Source organism: Cheilinus undulatus, linkage group 11 (genome assembly GCF_018320785.1).
Source record: "Cheilinus undulatus linkage group 11, ASM1832078v1, whole genome shotgun sequence".
Classification (NCBI taxonomy): Eukaryota; Metazoa; Chordata; class Actinopteri; order Labriformes; family Labridae; genus Cheilinus; species Cheilinus undulatus.
The window spans coordinates 16492897-16511640 of NC_054875.1; positions in this window are offsets into that span (position 1 = coordinate 16492897).

The following is an 18744-nucleotide window of genomic DNA, read 5'->3' on the forward strand; positions in this document are numbered from 1 at the left end:
TGCTTCTGTGCTAATACATCAGAGTGGTGTCTTGCAAGACGAGACCGTAAGTTGGTGGTGTTCCCGCTATATTTCACGGCCGCAAGACAGAGCTTGCAAACGGCATTTCCTCTCCTTAACTGGCTGTTTGTGCTCCTTGTTTTAATTTGGAAGCCAAAATGCTTCCAAACCTTCGGCGCCATCTACTGCAGTGGAGTCGTATTTTACTTAAAACTTGGCTAAAATATGAATGTTTATTTTTACAAAAAAATCAATATTAAGACTTTAAATATCGATATTATATCGGGGGTCAAAGTATCTTGATATATTGCTGTATCAATATTTTTTCACATCTCCAGTCAATGAATGAAACCAGTTTCTCTGTGAGCTGGGCTGGATCTTTCTGGGTGACAGTGGTGCATCTGCGTAGTGACAGATTAATACGCTGAAGAAATCGCTGCTCCAGCCCCTGCTAGCCACAAACCTCTTCTCTCCTTCTCTGTCTCTCCCAGAGTAGTAGATCTCCGGCGCTTTATTTTTTATCATCTTTCTGGATACGAGGTTGTGTTTGTCCCACATAGTGTAGGTCCACTCCAATAGCTTTTCTTCTAGCTCCAAGCAAATCTTTTTTTGCCCTCCTCCAGTTAGCTGTGATCTAATCCTGTCAGTCTGCTGCAGCTCGGTCTTCTGCTTTTTCCAGTAGCCAATTCTTCTCGTATCAATATCAAAGAAACGTGCAGCCTTTTGTCCTGAATTTTCTTCAGCATACTGTTAAACTCTCTTTTTGAATTTCACATCAAACTTTCTTCTCACTGCCATGTTGCCAAACTTCACGCTGCCTGTCCTGCAATAACCTCACTAAGGTGCACAGAAACACGCTTGTTAAACACGCTTACTGCCATCTCCTGTTACGTATGAGTTACTACAAGCCACACTTGGCGGAGACATGACAATCCATTGCACCTTAACTACCGAAGATATGAGAATGAATTCTTTAAAGATTCTCTGAAGGGTTGAGTTTGGCTGAGGAAGATTATACGAACGCTATATTACTTTGCAGCAACTTTGCATGCCCGTATCGTATATGGATACCCACATTAGTCATATTGATGCCAGGTGGGTGGACCATTCCCAGCATGCTTAGGGGAGCAGCAGTAGACAGTTTAAAAGGCTGTTTTTCACATCAAATACAGCAACAATTTCTGTACACTGACCTTCAGTTTTCACAGTACAGTGTATATTTTTATGATTTTTGCACCATGAGTGAAAAGGTCTATTATTTACTACATACTGGTCACACAGTCACACTTTGTAAATAAAAATAAAAATACATGCGTTATCAGCTGACCACATTGTTTGCAGTGTTGTGTCTGAGCTATTTTTCATACCGTATTAACAAAACAAAGTGCCTAATGATCAGATTAAAACATTTCGAAGATTTTAAAATAGGAGAAAGCAGCTGAAATATTTTAGGAAGTTTTGCATAATTTGAGCCTCTAGGAGCAACAATTCTTAATGTCAGCTATAACACAATTACCAACACCAGGGAAGCAATGCAATGCTCAAAACTAAACACCTAAACAATGTGACTTGTTATTAAATAAAACAAGCTCCCTCCATGGTAAGGAAGTATTTGGAACTCCAGGTTAAATTAAGTAGGCAAAATTTACAAAATGGTGAAAAGAAAAAACAAAAATCAATACAAGACAAGGGTTAAGGGTTGTCTGTGTCTGTAGTTACTTCTTGAAGGAACCTGGAGACTCAGCAGATCTGACAGATAGTGGGAGAAGACTCCAGGAAGCCACACAAAAAAAAAAAAAAAAAAAGTGATCTCCTTTTGTTTACATTCTGGTTGTGACATAGATGCCAAAGGTGTTGTTATAATTTATTTGATTATCAAAGTTTCCCTTTTAATTGAAGATTCTCCAGATTTCTGCATTTTCTTCCACATAATATGAGTTTAGATTATGTCAGTGTTGCTCAAGTAAGTTAACACACAGCAAAGAAAACCACACCACCTTTTGATAGTTATCATGTTTTAAGATTGTTGTAATGCTCTAGATATCAGGAAATACTTAAAAAAAAAAGACTGAAGGTGACTTGTGGAAATTTTAAAAATTCATGTATTGAGGATGATTAAAAAAACATGAATAGTGCCCAACATTGGTAGACCTGTTAAAGTAAATCCAAAACTGCATGTCCACAATGAGTCACCATTTATCAGAATTAGTTTGTGCATCAAACAAACTGATTTTCTGCACCAGGGGCTCAGTCCTCTGCATTTTAGTAGCTTCCGTTGTCAGGGACATTAAACCGAAGCTGGATCGGCTAATGGTGTTTCATTTTTCCCAGCATACAGTATGAGACACCCTAGAGTCCTCAGATATATGTTCTCTAATTAGAGTGAGCCAGCTAATGAGCCACATTTGGGTTTGGAAACTAATAATGAAAATTTAACACAGAGGTGATGCCCTATGCCAATTAGATAAGTTACCAGACAAGCAGTATTTTTCCGAGGACTTTTGGGGGCACTTCAACATCAGGAAAACATTGAATGTCTTCATTACATGAGATGAATATGTGCATTATCACCCTCAATTGATCAAGATTGACGGTCCTAAAACACTAACATTTACTGATGAGAGCCAGTCAGTGTGTTTACCACAAGAGAAGCAGCCTTGATAAGCAGGTAAGATGTTCTGAAAGGTTCTACAACACTTCAAGGATTGTTGCTTGCAAAATATTAACAACTACCATGGCTGTTAGCATTAATGCATTATTTGCGATGTGAAGGGCCTATAATTTAAAGCATTCTTCTTTTTTTTTTTTTTTTGTAGCATTATTTGTTTGCTTTATTGTTCCCTTCAGCACATTTTATCCAGCAGTGTCTTCCTGCAGTCACAGTAAAGTAAAATAAGTCCACCGTGCTCCTTATTATTTTAAGAGGACAAGTCAAAAGTCATCTGTACTTTGTATTAACAAATATTTGACTTTATTTCCTTTTTAATCCATATGCCGTTTCTCTTTTCAAGGTTCACCTCATCATTGTATCTGAAATCACACAGTCATTATCTTTTTCCTACATGGCAATCTGTCTATAATGGGCTTCATACACACAGCACAATAAAAAAAAAATCAGAACCTACTCCAGCCGATGACATCATTAATATCTTACAATCTAAACATGTTGCAACAATGGGTCATAGACCCACAATAACAGTTTTTCACTTAAAACTAATGTCTTACTCAAGGTTTTTTCACACAGACAAACATTCAAAATGTTACATTTCTTTGTTGTTAATACTCATTATTAGAGATGATAGATTCAGGTGAAAAGCTTCGAACAATGAACTATGCTTCTATGTTCTACATTCATGCCTGCCATGCTCCCGTCATCCCTCTTTCATGGACGAGTGCAGTCAAACCTCACTTTCTGCTCATTTAGCTTTGAACTGCAATACATGATGATAAGATTGCTGTGTTTCTAGATACCGGATTGGATTACACTGTAAAAAATCCAACTTGATTAGCCTTAAAGTAAACAAATTATGAAGTTTTTGGTGCACTTTTAGTTGATAAAACACATAATATTAAGTGACTTAAATGATGTAGGATACACACCAAGTGAACTTAAAGATTTAAGTTGAGCTGACATTTTCTGGGGGCTCACTATAAATCAACTAATTTGGCTGAATCAACTTAAATAAATATTTCCATGGGAGAAAATTCCTACCAACTCATTTTTTTAGCTAAGAGAATGCTATGTCAACTTAAGGACAACATGAAGTATTAAGTTGGCCCCTCAAATAAAAAAAGCTTTGAACTTTGCTTCATAAATATTCAATATTGTTTTTTGATAGATTTTACCGTGTATAGACAATTTAAATTCTTTGAAGAATTGTAAAGTTTATCAAACACCTTAAAAAGGTGTCTCTCAGTTACAAATAGTTTGGCTAGCTCCGCTGCTGCTCCAACCTGGTTCAGGAAACTCTTTTTGACAGTTTCACACAGTGGGCAGATCAGGAAAACTGGACACAGCTTCACTGAGTTATGTTCTTAATAATGTAAGTGTCTTACATGTCTTACGTGTCTTATGGAAACCAGTCACGCATTAGCTCTTGCAAGTGTCTGAACTTTTATGATAATCTGGTATCACAGGCATGTTCCCAACAGGCAAGGCAATATATGTTTTTCATACTTATTGCTTCGAACAGCCCCATGGAGAAGGGGTTTATTCTGGAACACCTTGGGGTCCCCAAGAAGGAGTCAGAAAGTATCGCTGGGGAAGGATGTCTGGGTTGATTTTCTCAGCCTGCTGCCGATGCGACCCAACCCCAGAGAAGAAGAAGAAGAAAATGGTAGATCAATGGATACATTTTCAGCATTTGATAAATATGTGAGAAACATCAATAATATTTATGTCTATATCTACAACATGTCACATCAAAATAAAGTGTGGCTACACATCCACTGTTCATTTCTAAGTAAAATCTTGAATTGTAAAACAGTATCTGGGGAAATACTCCTTTTCTTTGCCTGCAACATTTTTTGTTCTGAATCTGTTTCCAGGGCAGTGGTTTGGTAAATCACGACTCAGTGCTCTTAACTGGGGTCTGCAATTACCTTTCTCCATTTTATTGGGATCTTTTGTGGTGCAGTTGTGCTGTTTTGGACAGACAGAAATTATGAGCATGGTTACTAAGGCCATAGTGGTTGAAAAAAGCTGAAACAGGACATACTTCTAAATATATTTTACTAAGAAACAAAAGAGCTACAAAGTGCAGTCTTTTGTAATGTTGTTTCTTTGCTCCAGGGCACAATTTATTGGAAAATGCTGACTTCTCCTGGCACCATTTAGCCATTTAGTTTTGCTCATCCCAGGAGCAGAGACAGTAGTTCCATAATTTCTCTGCATCTTTTACTTGTGCAGCAAATTATTATAAAGGATGGCAAACCTAAGTCCTGTGTCCAAGAAACTTTTTCTGAGCCAGACCCTTTAGAAATTATTTGCTTCTGCAGCCTCGGTGTTTATACTTGGTTTAAGAAAAACTGCTGATTCATTTTTAATGCTGTTATAAATGATTCTTTTTTAGCCAGCTTTAAATCTCATGATGAGAAAATATAAATCGGTATTATTATGTCAAGACACTTTACAAAAAGAGCAGGTCTAAATTGTACTATGAAGGTTAGTTAAAAACGCTGGTTTAAAACACAAAATATGCAGAAGGGCCCCGCGATTGACTGGTGACCAGTCCAGGGTATACCCCGCCTCTCGTCCAATGACAGCTGGGATAGGCTCCAGCCCCCCTGTGACCCCCAACAGGATAAGCAGTATGAAAAATAGATGGATGGATATCCAGAAGGGTCTGGCTTCAGACCATCATTAGGCTTTATTAAATGTTTTCTAATTAGGTTTTGCAGGTCAGGATTTTTAACTTTTAACTTTTAGTATCTAAACTGGTACCTTTACCCTTACCCTCTCCTTAAACCGAAGTTTAATCTGATTCTATTCAAACAGTTTTAGCGTCTGTTCTGAGAAACACAGTGTCTCAGATGATCAGACTGTGAGGGTGGCTGTCAGAGATGAACGGTTTACAGCCAAACTTGAAAGACAGTTTTGAAAATATCTGCGTAGGACGTAGCTGGACCATCATTTATTAACTTATTTTACACATTTCACTGGAATGCAATTGGTGCTCCGTCCCAAAATGCCAGTTTTTAATGTAACCTTATTCCTCTTCACCATGATACTTGATGTGAATTCTGGGAGTGACCTCCAGTACCTGTTGTCATGTAACAAGGAACTGTTGTTTTCAATAGTAATGAGACTTTAATCCTGATTATTCCAGTGATTCCGAGATTAAAAAGTGTGAATGTCATCTGACACTGCCATTATTCCTATGCCTTCTATTATCAAGGAATGGAAGGAAAATATGGAGAAATGACTGAAGAGGATGGTTGTGTTGATGATGAAGGTGTGAAATAATAGACTTTAAAAGCAGGCCAGTCAGTGCCTAAACATCTCATGTCACGTCACTGCTTTTATTTTTAGTGCCATTTGCTGTGCTCTAGGCTTGTGGCTGATGGTGTGTTGTACTTTGACGTACATGCAGTCTGCACAAAAACAAACATCTAACATGGTCCTCTGCTATTTGTTTCAGAACAAGCTTGGTGAAAGCTCAACAAAAATATTAGGACATCAACATTTTAGTCAGTGGATGGTCTGAAATTCTCCATGTCACATGAGTAGTCCCTCTTTTAAAATGTTTGTTTACAGATGTGCATGATTCACACGGGTCACCAGAAAATTTGGAGTTGTGCATTAATTTCAGAACACGTTTAAAACAGTGTTACAGATACAAATTTAAATGTATCTGTTTATAAGTATACATCAACAAATGGTGCAAAAAGCACCAGAATTCTTCAAGGACATTTCAGGAATATCACATATAACTTACTACTTAAGATCTAATTTAATTGAACACCTGACTTTAAAAGCAACCAGTAGGAGTCGTAGTAGTAGTAAGAAATGTGTTTTTCAATATCACAGGAATTTCAACCTATTTCCAAATATGATCATAAATAGAGCCACAAGGAACAAGGTGGGCAAAGTCAGCAGTCAGTTGTTGAAGTTTGAACTGTATTTCAGGACAGTTGCAGGCTTCAGTGTCTTGCACAGTGGCGTGGATTGTAAATTAGAAATAAAATCAATATAAACCAGCCGTTAAATGATAACCATATAATCCCCTGTAGCTTAATAAGTCTGACTTCTCTCATAGCTGCCATCACACATCACATCAACATCACATTTTATGCTGAAGCCTATTAATAAAGAATTAAAGTCCTCTAATTTACACTGTGAAATTGATCACTGAAAGAAAACAGAGCTGATCTGAATGATTCCAACGAGACAGTTAAAGCAATCTGTAGACATTTGAAATGGCTTTAGACAGGCTTAAGGACATATTGATGAATTTTAAAAAAAAACTCTACAGCAGATGAAATGAACAATATCTTAAGTAGTCACGTTTAACTAATGACATCTCTTAGCATGATTTAATAATGATGAAATTAGAGCCATTAAAGCTCATTATCAAAAAGTAATTGCTGAGAGTAAATTCTATTACAATTATCCATAATCTGGACACCTCTCACAGCAACAGTCAGTGTGTGATGGTGCTGGAGCTCACACACGGGCAGATGAGCAGTTAACACGTAGCCTGAAATCTGAAGGTCAAAAAGCACACAGTCAGAAGTGCTCCTTTTTATGCTAATAGCATGGAAATGAAGCCAATTCTATTATGTCAGTGAAGAAACCTATTTATACCAATCCAACCACCATGCTGTTATTTTCATTGGTATTTCTATGCTTTTACAGAAAACCACAGTTTGCTGACAGTTAAAAAGCCACTTGTTCATTATTTTGCTGTGTTGGTGTGATCTGGCTGCTTTGGGAAAAATTTAAAACAAAACATGGCTGTGACTTTAGCACTGTTGTTTCTCCAGCACTGCTTTAAACTGACTAGTGAACAGGACAAAAAGTAAAGATAGAAAAGAAAATATCATGATGAATAAGTTTGAACTTTGGGTGTTCAAGGCACTTTCCATTAATGTAAGATGCCACTTGCGGTGAAAATGTAAAAAGATGCACAGCCAGGGGTTAACATGATGTTGTTAGCATGAGGCAAGTATATATGCAGCTCCCAAATCAGTGCTTTCAACTTTCATGCAAGTCAACCTACCTGTCACACCAACGTTGTGACTTTGGAAATTTACATCTCGCTCTTGTCAACATCTAAAGGGGTTGGCATCATATCACATCAAATATGATGTTCATCTGTACAACATCCTTCTCAAAAATGTAAATACACAGTTCTACGCTGAGAGCCATCAAATAAGACAATACCATGAAAGTACATGCAATAGTTAATGGTTATGAGTACACACGAACACACACACATCAACCAGACACAAAACTCTGATTTGTCTTAAAGTACATACTACTACTAGTACTAGTACTACTACTACTGGTTTGTTTGTGGTTATTATTAAGGTGGGACTCTTTCAGTAACTCACAAAATGATCAATCTTGAGACTTTGGGTCACAGTTCAATTCAAAATTGATTTACAAGACAATTTCCCAGTCAAAGTTCCTATTTGTTACAGCCTATCAGACAGAAATATTTTTGTTCTGTTGAACAAATTGTCAATGTCATGGTGTAAAGATGAACCTATCTGAACCAGTGCTGACACTAAAGAGTCAAGTGCATTAGTGCATGAAGCCCTAGGTTGGTAAAATTTGTTACAAATATTGTTCACTTGTTTGACCCAAACAACAGATACTGCTCATTCTGCATACTCTGGCTTAGCGTCTTTAATCTTGCAGGACTTGTTTGACCTTTCATCTTTCCGCTAATATTACATTACGCCAATATTACGGTGCTTTCACTGAACGGTACGGTCAGAAAATTCATTTTTATTCTCATTAATCTTAATTCAGTACCCCAAGAGAAAACAGAATGTTGGAAATTTTTGCAAATGTCTTTTATTTTACTTAAGTATTCAGAGTGGCTAGGTGGGAGCCTCTGCTTATTGCCAAACACTTGAACGTCCAGTTGGCTTCCCATAGAGTATTTTGCAAACTTTCATTAAATGAGGAAAGACTTCTGTCTCGCCACTCTGCCATTAGCCCAAATTTTTAGAGGGCTGAAGTGTTGTTTTTACTTCTGGAACATTTTTCCATCTGTTCACAAGATCTCTGGAGCTCAGTCAGAGTGATCATCAGGTTCTTGGTCACCTCTCTTACTGAGGCCCTCAAAATTATGACTTTTTATCTCTCTATTATGACGTTTTATCTCATAATTTTGACTTTATTATGTCATAATTATGACTTTTTATCTCATAATTTGAATTTTTTATCTTAAAATTTCTACTATTTATCTCATAATTTCAACTTTTTATCTCATACGTAATTACGACTTAGGATTTTTTTCAAGAATTGCCTTACTTTCACATTTTTAAAAATGATTTTGTGTAAACGGGCATCCTTATCTGTTCGTTCCAAACTTCAATTTGAGAATTATGGAGGCCACTTTGCTCTTGGGAAACTTCAGTTCACCAGAAAGTGTTTTTTGAAGCCTTCTCCAGATCTGTGCCCTGCAACAATTCTGTCTCTTAGCTCAGAGACAGGAAACTTCATCTCATAGCTTGTTTTTTTCTCTGTAATGCATTGTCAGCTGTGAGGCCTTCTACAGAGAGGTGTGATCCAATCAATTTAATCTACCACAGGTGGACTCAAATCAAGAAACCTCTCAGCAAAGACTGAGAGAAATGGGAGGCACCTGAGCTACATTTAAGTGTTTTTGTAAAGGGTCTGAATACTTTAACCAATGTGATATTTCAGTTTTATTATTAATTGTTTAGAAAACAATTCTAAAGTTTTGTTTTCACTTTGTAATGATGGGGTACGGAATGAGGATGAACGAAATATAAATCTTTTTTTTCCATCTGTGGCAGGCTGCAATGTAAAAAAAAAAAAAGGAAAAAAGGTAAAGGGTCTGAATACTTTCTGAGCGCACTGTAAGTGGTAGGTCTCTGCTCAGTAGCTATGTAACCTAAGAGCTGGAGCATTGCCAAATCAACATACAGCCCTCCACCTAAGAAATCAATGAATGTGGACTTAATATGACACTAAGAAATTAACATTAGCAAGTAGTGCAAACAGAACTACAAATTAAACACTTCTCTTCATCACAACCCTGCCAGGTCTGCTGACATCTACAGCCCTTTTTACTCTCGGGGCTTATAACCTTACCTGGTGGCTGAGAGTGAAGGATTTTTGTGACTTAAGATATTCATGAGGGTATTTTCACCAAAAAGAACTTACAGATACAAAGTGAGCAGAGATGATGATGTCCAAATAACATGAAAAAATGTTGACAATTACAAAGGCATTATAAGGAGCAACATAATGTCGAAATAGCTTTTTTGTTTCCCTGGTCTTAATATTATTTCAACATATCCTCCTGTTCTAGCAGAGAGTTCCTGAGGGAATATAATGTTTTGTTTGAACAATTAGCAGGACTTTATAAAGCCAATGAATTGAGCATTACAGAGGAGATTTTATTTCATAAGAGGAAGAACAAATCCTTATGTTTCTCCTCCAAACTAACGGTCAGTGTGACTCACCTGGGCAAGAGTGTGATGAAGACTTCAGTTCTTAAACATCTTTCAGATGACCTGTGAATCAAGAATCAGTTTGAATTTTCTTGCAAAGAAGAGATTCACACCCCTAGTGTGATCTCATATGAACACATTTTGTTAACAGTACACATTGCTCTAACTTGTGTTACAACAAACACCATAAAATCTACAGATCTTTACCAGAGAATGTTGGAAAAGGAACTTCTCACCCTTTATCTGACTGTAAGAGACTGAGTTTGAGGAGCGATTGGATTTTTCAATTTAGATATTACAGTATAAGATCAAACATGGCTGTGGGAAGGAAGTATGGTTGTCCTCAGAATCCTACACAGTAATCTTTACTACATTCAACAGCCTTAGTACAAAGGTTAAAGCAGCTTGATGACCTCCTCTACACTAATATAATGCTTCAGTTCTTTTTTATTAAAATTTAATTACAGCCACTTAAATATACCTGTTTAAAAATGTTCTTTTCCAAATTACTATTGTGAGAGATGTTTGTACTTTTTAGATTTTTTGCCTGCATTCTTGACAATGAATTTGTCCTTTAAGCATAATTTTTGACCCACTTTTGAAGAGCTTGGCAAAAAAGGAAAACATGGCACCTCACTTCAAGCAGCTCCACCCAACCATGAGGCTTTAAGTACTGTTTCTTTGTAATTCGTCTTGTTTGAGCAGGCATAGTGTGCAACAAAGTCAAAGCCAGGGGCCTGTGTCTAACTATGAAGCAGTCTTGTCACTCACTCTATGCATCTGTGTGGTTTCATTCACCCAAGGGCCAACCTCTTTCCATTAGGCTGAATAAATGAGGTGCCAATCATGCAGTTGGGGTTTTGGCTCCAAACAGGGCACAACAAGTGCCTCTGTCTACTATCTGGTTATGGTGAAATTGTGTTGTTGGCAGGTAGGGGGAATTCACTTGGCACTTAACACAATGTGGGAAAAACAAACATAACCACTCAGGTGTTACAGGCCGGGATAAGGTGTCTCTTTGGTTATTTTTTTAGGGTGGAAGGGTAACCAAACAAGGGAGGCAGACAAAAAAGAGAAAAGAGAGAGAGACTTGATATAGATCAGCAAAAAACAATGTGTACATTTCTCACATATGCAATCCCCCTCAGGCTAAATAAGTGTCCCGATCAGATGTATGGTCACACTGCAAAATTCTTATAAACAGACCTCTGTAGTTTTCATACCTTGACAGTTTCACTGCACTCTGCTGCCTTCCTCAGAAGTTTCACGTGATGTTGCAGTGATGTGTCTGGCCAGCTGATTTATACAGATTTCTTTGGCATTGTTTATAAGAATTTCCAGTGTAATCAAATTGGAAGACCTGATGAACCTAATCAGATTACAGATGTGTGGTCACCCTGAACTTGAGAAATATAGCCTCAGTATTTTGGGTGCTTCAAACCAGACTTCCCCAGCCCTTTTGTCTATTACCCATGATTTATGTGAGCCTGTGAGTTTCTGTGAGAATGGCAGACAAATGCCATAAACATCTCTTAACAAGACATCATGATTATTTTCAAGTTTTAGAGTTGATTTGATCATTGCTGTCGGCCATATCAAGTTGTTTTCTTCAGCTTGGAAAGCCTGTTGGTTTTCCTTTAGGTGACTTTTGTAACAACAATCAGTTATTATGCCCCAAGGTGCATATCCTTGTGTTATGAGGGCCTGCTCTCTGTATGTAGTGGCAGCTAGGGCTAATGTAGGAATGAATGTATGAATCATGTTTTAACCTCTAAGAAAAGCATAAGCTAGCTGAAGAAGGCTGTGTCCTTTTCATGAGATCACAGAGCTGATATCAACAAATCCAGGGGAAATTTGACTCAACTCTCTTTTTTGGAAGTCATTATTTCATAGTTATTCCAGATATGGTGTAGCTGATCTTTGCTTTGTTAACATTCATCCTGTCATATATCACACCTTTGAATCTCAATTTTAGAAAAAAAAAACATGTCAGACTGCAAAAGAACACCCAAAGCAAGGTGGTTTGGGGAAATTATTTACTGTTTGAGGTTGCCCCACCTACTTGCCTGTGGCCTGTCTGAGTCTTAATTCATGAAAAGCTTCACTGAGCTTTTTTCTTCTTCAAGTGGCTGAGGGGGTTCATGAAGCATACAAGCAACAATGATTTATGTGGTCATAAAACCAGTCAGCCAATGTTTAAGTGTTACACTAGATCATCCAGTGAGGTAGCAAAACCATGTTCACTGGAGCAACACAAAACTTGGAGCTGCGATAAGTGCATCAGAAACAAGTCTTTCATCAAAACTATGGGCAACAAAGACCACAGCTGTTTTTATGATTGTTCAATTTTCAGTGCAGGAGAATAAGGTTTGATGGCATCTATATGTGCACAGAAGCTATGGACATTTTCCAGTTCTTGACCCTTGTAATAAAAACCAGGACACCATGACAATTTTCGTTGGCTTGCAAACAGGCATGTCCAGCATCATGACTCCACCAAGTTGTTGGAGCCAGCAGTGGCACAGTTGGATTTAAAAAGAGTGGAGCTGGACTAGAGCGGGTCTAAAGCATGCTAAATTGTATACTGTTTATGCATAATGCTTATTCACCTTGCTAATGCCACTGCAGAAGTTGATCCAGTGAATCTCATATTTGTGGTAGCTGACTGGAGATAAGATAAAGCTTTTTTTGTGGTATGAAGAAAACTTCTATCTAGCTTGCATAAATTTCTGATATGTAAAGCATAAACACAATGCATCAGTTTCTTTGAGCACCATAACAATACAAGTATCTTTTCTCCAGGGAACAGCCAGCAACAAGCCTAACAAAAACGTACGGATGGTCAAAGATAAACTAATGTATGAGGAAACAATGAAGGAGTAAGCCCAGCATATGAATGTTCACACAGATTCCTGCAAATAGATATTAACATAAGGCAACATTATGACTTCACTCATCTCAAAGCTAAGCCATGGACTTCCTCTACTTCCATCAGTAAAATTAACCACACATCAAGCCTGTCATATTATTTCCATGAAAAATGTTTGTTAATGCAATGACACCGTACACATAAGTAACACAATTACTGGCATGTTTGATGAAGTCAGGAGGACAGCTAGTTGCAGCTGAGTCATAAAGGTCAGCACAAAATAGGAGGTGTTTAGATTCACAGACACAGAGGTTGTGGTGCAGTCTGGTGCTGTTTAAGCTCATGACAGTCCGTAACGTTACCTTGCTATTTATTTTAATAGAATGATGGATAAAGGCCTTTGCACAGTGACTGTTTTTTTTTTTTCTGAATTTTTCACACATTTAAAAAGAAAAAACAAGCTCATGTTGTGTTAATCCTGTTTATACACTGACCTTGAAACTTTTGTTCGTCATTATTTTTCAGAAAAGGTTTAATGTTTCGCATTTTTTCCCATCAGTCCAGGTCATTTAAATGGGTGATTGATGAGTCAGACAGAGAGCTGACAGAGAAATTGATACTGCATTATAGCAAAGCAGTAAATAACTGTATCATCTGCATTCATTTGGTCATTTTGATTAGGAACATCATGACAGATGCAGTTTGTATAAGCCGTAAATAATAGTGGTCCCAAGACTACGCCCTGGGAAATGCCATTTCGTTTTTCAAAAGACATTATGCCTGCAGCCTGCCCAGGGATTAAAAAAAAAGACAAAAAGAAGATTTGGGGAAAGTGTGTAGTCTTTATTTCACAACTGTACAACATTGTTGGACCTTCAACAAGTCACAGTAGCTGAAGTTCACACAGGTCTTGATGAGCTATAATGCTGGTTGGCCATGTTACAGGGTAGGTAAGAGAGAATGTCTCAGTGTTGGCATGGAGGGGCATAGCCCTGGAACGCTGGACAAGAAAAGCAAAAGACCTTGTGAAGATGCTGGCTGAAGTTGGTAAGAGAGTCACTATCCACAGTGAAACCAGTCCTGTACCCACATGGGCTGAATGGCCACTCAGCTAGGATGAAGACATTACTCCAAAAGCAACATAAAAAAGCCAGATTACAGTTTACAAATGCTCACAGGGACAAACACCTTAATTCTGGAGACATGTCCTGTTGTCTGATGACACTAAAACTGAACTGTTTGGCCATAATGATCATTGCTACATTTGGACGATAAGGAGAGAAGCCTGCAAGACTGAGAACATCATCACAACTGTGAAGTACTGTATTTGGGTGGCAGCATCATGTTGTGGGAGTGTTTTGCTGCAGGATGGTGCACTGGTTGGTATGATAGACATTCCTGAGTGCCAGCTAATAAAATGAACTACCCTCTAAAATAATTTGCATGTATTTCCTGGTCTAGGGCATATTTGAAATTTTTTTTTTTTCTTTTTTAGTATCATTTAAAAGAGAACCCTTTAAATCTCTGATACATACTGAGATGACTGTAGCTCTTCCGTCATTGACTTACATTTTTTTCCACAATTTTCACCTGCATTATATATTTTTTTTCTTTTAGCCCTGAGGCCTCAAGGAACATCAGGGACACACAAATCAGAAACACAAAGGACTCCTCTGGCTCAGGAGATGCATGATATACCCATACTATTTCATTCTGAGATGTTATTGAGTCATAAACAAGACAAATGACTTTAGCAGAAACCTCAAATATAATCTCTCATTTTATTTGTAATTGGACAAAAAAATCAGAAATCAGTTGCAATTTGTGACAGCGTACTTTGGAGTACTATGCTTCATGACATACTGAAAAAGTCATCCAAAATACAGAACAATACACTTGACTCTCTCACACTGTGATTCTGTCTGCACTTGTTGCTTTTCATGTGTGGCAGAAAGACTGGGCTGTACATCAAATTAAAACCTTTGAGTGTTGTGATATACACAGCCAATCATCTGTTCAGTTAAACAGAGGCAGCTAGCATCTCTGTTAATGGCCTTCCTGGTGTGAGAGTGATCGTTTGATGTCAGAGAAACCACAGGGAGTTAGTTATTACATGTACTGCACAGCTTTTCCCACAGCTTCCTCATTGATGTAGAACAGCTGTATAGAGGTTCAGAGACAGTTCTAGACTTTCCCTCTATGTCCAATCTGTCTGCTGTTTTAAGACTCTACCCATTCAGTTTGGAGTTCCATTGCTGTGGCTTGCTTCGGAAAAGACTGATGGATGGTGGGTATTCACATTCTCAAGCAACAGGAAAAAGTGTTTCTTTACATGATGAAAATTTCCCTTCAGATGCCAAGATAGTCGTGGAGCACACATGTTTGTCTACTCAACCCACAGGAAGAATTAGCATATGTAGAGTGACTGTTGTAAGGATGCAAAATAAACTCCTGAATCTCTTCTGAATTGTTAAAATCATAATTCAGAGAAAAGACAATGTGAACCAAACACTCATGAGATTCCATGCTTTAAACTGAACTGATGCTTTGTAAAAGTTAGATCTGAAAAATATCAGCCATAGCACACGCATTCTTATGTTAACAACTAAACTTGGCTTATTAAAAGCCAAGTTTAGTTTTTTTATATCAACTTTTTTTATATCAACTTTTTTGCATTTGAAACTATATCTAAAATTCTGTTTCTACTTTGTCATGACGGGGGAGTGCAGAATAATGAGAATAAAAATGACATTTTTCAACTGTAGCGCCAGGCTGCAGCATAATAAAACTAAAAAAGTGAAGAGGGTCTGACTACTTCCTGAATGCACAGTAACTTGGCCCAGTATGCAGGATCATGAGTTCCAGCTGGGGAGAATCATACATATTGAAAAAGTAAAAAGACTAAATGGTGAGGAAACATCTGTGATTTGGCTTGAGAATAAGATGAGAAAGATGTCTGAAGTGTGAAGGGCCAACTGTTATCAAAATACTTGAAGCAGTTAAAGCTCAACATGTAAAAACACGTCAGATATAAAGTCAGGGCATTGCCCTAAATAATAAGCAAACGTGTTTCACTTTAGTTTATAATGTGGATATACAGTTTCTCAAGCTGAAGTTCCCTGCTGTTTTAAACCATTCATAATAAGGGAATTACAGAACTTATACAGCTGATAAAGCATGAGAGGGTTTTTGGCATCTTTTTGATTTAAAAGTCAAATGAAGCAAGATGATCAATGATGCTTTTATGACCTTGATCAATAAGAACTGGCTTTTTATTGGCTTCTTGGTTCCTTTAAGGTAGAAATATTAGTTTTTGTTCTTCCTCAGTTTTAAAAAGTTGAACCCATCCATTCATTTTGTTTGTTTGTTTGTTTTGTTGTTCATGAATCTGTTGATCATATGTCCATTTAATATTAAACTGATGTTTTCAAAAAAACTGCTTGTTTTTCATTTATCTGTTCATAAAACCAAATCAAATAACGACAAAACAGTGCATTTTCTCATTTTCTTTTCTGAAATGAAATTCAATACTTCAAGAAATGATTTATTTTTTTATTTTTGATAAAGAGGTAGCTTCATCTTGGCTGTTCAGTCAAACATAGTTCTTAATACAACTGATGACATTTATAATGAATATAAATTATTCCATTTAATACACCTGTCTAGATGAAATGTGGCTGGTTTGATTTATCTCAAATCTACATACTCTGGAACACCAGAGGCTGCACAGTGCAATAACAAATATCCTAATTTGTGAAATACATGTTTATTCTCCGAATCTAGCCTCTTCCCCTCACCACTAACCCACTTCCTGAAATAGATCTGTTCCATTCACTCTGAAGTGTTCCAAAGAGAGAAAGCGCTTCTGGCTGCCCATGTCCTACATAATGTAATTATGTAAACCAAACCAAGAGAAAGAACCCGCACACCACACAATCCACCAAGTAATCAGCTGCAGATAATCAAGGAGAGACCGCTTTAAATGCACGGAAATATATCAAAGCATTCTAAAGTTACAGTTCACTGTGGTGCTGCTGATAAGGACAAGAATACAAAAGCTTTTATTTTAGATACATGCTGCAACAGCTCTGTCAATATCTTAATGTTGTTATATTGGGATTTATAAGATCTTAATGTAAAGGAGTTTGGAAGTGAGCCTTTTATTGAATCTTCAGCACAGTGGTACTTCAATATGTCCACACCATTTCCTGTACTTCCCTCTCAAAAATATTTATCCCTTAAATTTCATTATTTTTTTTAAATGTACACATTACATCACATGTTTTGTACCATCTTGCATCACTAAATAAAAAGAAACATATATTTTTTCCTTTAATCTTCACAAATTACTCCATTATGACTTTGGTTTGTGATTCTGGAATATCAGTGGACAGCTGCAGTCATGAACGCACCTCTACACATAGGTGCCTTTAAATGTATTGACTGATTTTCAGGAACAAGCATGTGGCATAAAATATTTTATATCTTTAATATCTTTTTTTCAACAAGGAGAAAAGGCCGAGCTTTGATAAAGAAAGAATAAAAGGCATTAGTGGTTCAGGGTGGAGAAAGGCCTTTCATGTCTTATCTATACAACAGTATGTCTGTAGCACAGCTCATTGATCTCGCCATAAAAAAGAACAGGCTCTCCATTGACTTTATCAACTCAGTTGAGTGCTGCCTTTGCCATCACAGCGTTGTTTAATCTGCAAGTTGGTGCAACATTTAATCTCTCTCTCTCTCTCTCTCTCTCTCTCTCTCTCTGAGAAGTGCTAAAATACACACACTTGCTACATGTACAGCACACATTACAATCCCCAGTGTCACAGCCTTGATGCCATTTGAGCCAGAGGCAATAACTTCATATAAGCCTGTCAGGTCAATAAAGACACATGAAGAGAGGAGAAAGCATTTTCTCACTATTGAGCCCCCCCTTGACACATTACATGTTCACATAAAAGATCATGTAAGAGCCTTGCATCCTTTAGAGCGCATCATGTAAACTCTTTTAACGCTGAGTAAGGAAGCCATCACAGCTCCTCTGATGCCTGTTTTATTTTTTTATAAGGAAAAGCACAAAGTGACACAGAAAACGTTCAGTTTTGACAAAAAGTTAGTCACCTGTTGTTTTTAAAATTTCATTTTAAAAAGTTAACACTTTTTTTGTTTAACATTTCACAGCACAGCACAGAAACCACCCATTTTGCCTGACAATTGCTTTATTAATGTATGCCTTGAAATTAACCAGTGGTTTTTTTGTTTTGTTTTGTTTTGTTTTTTTTTTTTTGTTTGTTTTTTTTTGTTTTTTTTTTTCAATTTTTTTCAGAGTTTTAGGTCTGTGCCATGCACAAATCAGTGCATGTCTAATGCACTGAAGATGGGCGAGAATGGGAGAAAAACAAAACACTTATAACTACAAAGAAGCAGCCATTCTGTTCCCTGCCCCTGAATAATTGTAAAAATGTGCGTTCGCTTTAATGCTTTTGTGTTAAAGTCGCAAGTTTTAAGAGACGTGGCATTACAAATTGACCTATTGTTACAGATGAACATTTTCAGTCATTCTTTAAAGATTTATCCTTTGGCTTTCCATGCCTTTATTGACAAAGGGGGACAGTGGATGGAAGCGGAAACAGTGATGAGAAAGCTGGGTAGAGACATGCAGGAAAGGCTGAATTCAAACTGACTGTGAACATGGGGCAAGCCTAAACCACTAGGCCACC